Source organism: Sceloporus occidentalis, unplaced genomic scaffold (assembly GCF_023333645.1).
Source record: "Sceloporus occidentalis isolate IW3139 unplaced genomic scaffold, rSceOcc1.0.p SCAF_3, whole genome shotgun sequence".
Classification (NCBI taxonomy): domain Eukaryota; kingdom Metazoa; phylum Chordata; class Lepidosauria; order Squamata; family Phrynosomatidae; genus Sceloporus; species Sceloporus occidentalis.
In genome coordinates this window covers 32,223,361-32,227,559 of record NW_028316983.1, presented here as the reverse complement: position 1 = coordinate 32,227,559, position 4,199 = coordinate 32,223,361, and the positions used below count along the sequence as shown (strand labels likewise).

The following is a 4,199-nucleotide window of genomic DNA, read 5'->3' as shown; positions in this document are numbered from 1 at the left end:
GGAAGAAAAGCAGAATTATGCCCACTCATGTCCTATGACTGACTGCATATTGGAACTGCCGCATGAGGAACTTATCACACATGAACCAACAGTGGGGAAAACAGTGTAATTGGAAGGCACTGACAGGTTTTGTCTTCAGTGAAAAGGAACACTCCAAAAACAGATGGAAGACAAAACACCTACACTATAGACATGGTATCATGTGATAAAGTACAGCTACAGATGCTACTATACTGCTGTCATTCCACTTTGGAAGCCTCATGTGTTAAACTCCTATGTGAAGCAGGCTGTACAGTTCCCTATGACAATTTCTGCAGCCATGAAAGCTCTTGTTGAAGATACTATGATCATGGAAATGGTAAGTGGCCTTTTCAGACTTTATTATCTGCAGTCTAGTTCACATACAGAGATGATTTTATGGCCAAAATAAGCCATTCATTTGTACCATTAGGTCTCAGTGAAAAAAACAGTCTAGGGAGTATTACATAACTTCCAAAATTCTGTTCAAGACAAGTATATTGCTGGCATGAGGTAGATTTGTGCACAGGATCAATAAAAGGTGGTGCTTGGATGGCCTTACAGCAGGACATTCTTCTGACACCATAAATAAATATCTAACAAGTCTTGAAAACAAAAAAAGTCTGGGAAAGGAAGGGTTTGGAAGCTTGTTTTTACTTGTCCACTAAAACCCTTGTTGCAGTTTGACAGCAGCAGTTTTAATAAATAATAATAAATTAATAAATTGTTTATTTATAGACCGCTTTTCCTACGATCAAAGCGGTGTACAGCATATAAAATAGGTACAATAGAATAAAAAGGGACATTAAGACAATTTCACAAACATTAATACAAGTTACAGTCCAATATCAATTATCTAAAAAACATACAATTCAAATTATTAAAATCCTAGGTATGTATATATACATCGTACATTTTAAGTGCACAAAAAAAGGCACGGAGAAATACGCCTTTTATATGAGGCAAATTAGATCTCTGGAATACTTGTATGTGGGGTGTTTGTGGTATGGGAGAGTGGATTGGCAGAGGGAAAGAATTCCTTCTTTGCTGTTGTCTTTGGGGCTCTTTAGGGGGCAGTTGCCCCCTCTAGACAGCTCTGTGGCTGGTACTCTTTTGCATCAGGTACAAAGAGACACCATATTGCAAACGAATTGTCAATTACTGAATGATCAAGCCCTCCATTTGTTTGTTCAACTGGCTCTCAAATAGTCCAATTAATTATAACACAGCTAATTATTAAGATGCACTGGTAGTCATCTCCTTCTCCAGCTGCAAGGAGGAAGCCTCTCCCCTCCGCCGTGCTGTCACTATTGCACTCCTATTCAGTCGAGCGATTTATCTCTGTCAAGCCAGTAAAATGATAATGCCAATTAAATCACACAAATAATTGCTGTTTTATCCCAGTGGAATTCCCTCTGCATATTCAGGTGGAATATGAATGAAGGATGGCCAAAGGAGAGTGCTGGATGTTAAAGGGAACTCTTTTTTTTTTTTTTTTTTAACTTGGAAGTTCTCCCTCTCAAAGATGCCATTTCAACTCAGAAGTAGGAATGGCAAAGATTTTTTGTTATAGTTGGCTGTCTCAGTGGAAGCAGTCTTTCACACCTTATGAGAGTGACTGTGAGAAGAAACATACTCTTCTCAAGAATTTGCACATGTGTGAGGCTATGGGGCACCTTGGAGAAAGTGAGCACCAAATAGCATGCTCACTGCAAACATGAAAAGCTAAAGACAAACGCAAGTGAAAATATACACAGGCACATGTGATATTAGTTGGGGAGAACTTTGTAAATTAGGTAAAATGTACAAATAAATATAGACGTTAGGAAAAATGTATAACAAATTACATAAATATCCATGCTGGGGGTTAGGGAGCGACATCAGACAGGGATGGGAAGAACATGAAGGGGAAATTTTGAGAAATGCAACAAAACTGGGACCTCCTGGTTGACCATGGGCAAGTCACACATACTTAGCCTCAGATGAAGACAGTGGGAAACCCCCTCTGAATAAATCTTGCCAGAATAGTGGTGTGATAGGTTCACCTGAGAGTCACCATAGCCTGGAAATGACTTAACAATAACAACAACAAATTTATCAATTAGGTCCATATCCCATCCTTTCTCCAAGGTATTCAAGTCAACCTACATGTGGTTATCGCCTTCACTGCTGCCTTGAGGGAAATATTATATTGTCATATAAATATGAAATAGTCTGAGGTAAGCTACTGAATTCTGTTCATGTATGTTTCTTTTTTTTTCTTTTTCTTTTTTTTTAAAAAAATATTTAATCCCCACTACCACAAATTATGCAGTCGAGTTTCCCACATTTGGGGAAATCGCAGGGGTCAGCACACCCGGAGTGCAATGGATGAGCCTCACCCTGGGAAAACCACCTTCGTGATCATGGTGTCTCCCCTGCCAGGTAAGTATCTGTTCATGTATGTTTCAATCCAAATTATTTAACTATTGTATATGTCTCTGGGTGGGCATTGACTCCCTGGGACATGATCTCGACCCACGTCCAGAGTTTTGTTTCCCAAGAACCACACCAGTCGCTCTTGAATGCTCCAAACTTTACTTTAACTCCAATAAACACAAATTTTCTCCCCTTTTCTGGTTCCCCCATCCTTCAGTTACATCACTGGCTGGGGGGTGAATGCCTACAGTCCTTCTTTACTTGTCCTGGGGCTGGGGGGTCATTCCCTCCGTTTGGCAGCCACCCATATGCTTCTCTAGGCATTCAAGCTCAGCTTTCTCTTCCGCTCCGGTCTGGGCTGCTGCTCCCACTGGGCAGCGCGAGGATCCCACCATTTGCCCTCCAAGGTCTCCTTTGCCTACCTCTGCCAGTCCTCCTCATATGGGTATCTGAAGTCTCCCTCTCTCCTTGGGTCGGGTAGAACTACCTCTACATGAGGACCCACCCTCAGCAAACTAAGTTTCCTTTGCAGGGTCATGGAGCACCCTACCCATCCTGGGCTCCTGGTGACTCTGCTCTTCCCTGCCGCGACCGCCTCTGCAAGATCCAGTCTTCCATGTTTGCCACTCCTCCTCTCATCCACCTGTCCTTCATCTTTTATGGGCCAACCCCTGGGTGGAGTCCTCCTCTCTCCCACCTCCCCTGGGTCCTGCAGCCCTTCCTCCTCCTGTGCTGCCGGACCAACTCTCACCTCCTCCTCCTCCCCCACCTGGCTACACAGTCCATAGTTTTGTGCTGTTCAGTGAGTATCCTTTGCCTGCACCAGCCAATAGTGGACACATTCCCTTAGGCTTTCTCACTTTGGCCAGTGTGTTTCATCTAGGAAGCCCAGAAACAAGACACAAAATCAATAACACTCTTTTGTGGTTGATGCCCAACAGACAATATTCAATGGGATAGTTTTTTTGGACTTGGAGATTCTATGCAGCAGTCCTGATTAGCAGCCATTGATAAGTTATCCTCCGTGAATTTAGTTAAATTAACCTTAAAACTATCAAAGATATCTTACAACAGTAATTTTCATATTGCTTAACCAATAAACACAGGTTGATGGTTGCTTGATTCTCTTGTGTGTTTCACTCCTATCATTGGCTAAACTACAATCATATCATGGAATCCTGAGGAAGAAGTATGGTGATGGTTAGGTACATAGGAAAAAAAAGCTAAAGGAAAAATGGAGTGGTGTTAAAGATAGAATGGGTGCCAAAGGAATCATTGTTCCTGCTACAGAGTGCCTTCTTGATATACCATATATACTTGACTATAAGTCAAAAAAATTATGTCCAAAAATTGACCCTACAATCTGGGGATGACCTATATATGAGTCAATACATTCGCCATAGGTCCAGATTTACTGGAGGGCAGTTAATGACAACAAACAGTAATACTAGTTAGAAAAGTCCTTAAAAACAAGCCAAGATGCCCCACTCTCTGTGCCTTGACAGTGATTTCTGAAAGAGCTGCCGAGACAGGTGTGTGTGTGTGTGTGTGTGCGCGCGGTGATTCCCTTCTTAATCCAATATTAAAACCTTCTCTCCCCATCCTCCTCTTCCAGATCTCTCTGTTAATCCAGCAAGACCACTCTCATGGGAAGCCTGTAAGAGAGTTGGGAGGTGAGTATGAGTGAAGACAGGAAAGTTTAACATCCATTGTTAAAACCTCATCCGCATCTGACTTGGATTTCCCTTGACTACCAAAAACCT

At 42.0% G+C, this 4,199-nt stretch overlaps 1 pseudogene; it reads right to left on the bottom strand.

Annotated features, from left to right (window-relative positions):
- Nucleotides 1-2,295: 2,295 nt before the first annotated feature.
- On the bottom strand, nt 2,296-2,450 carry LOC149315740 (U1 spliceosomal RNA; annotated as a pseudogene).
- Nucleotides 2,451-4,199: the final 1,749 nt, after the last annotated feature.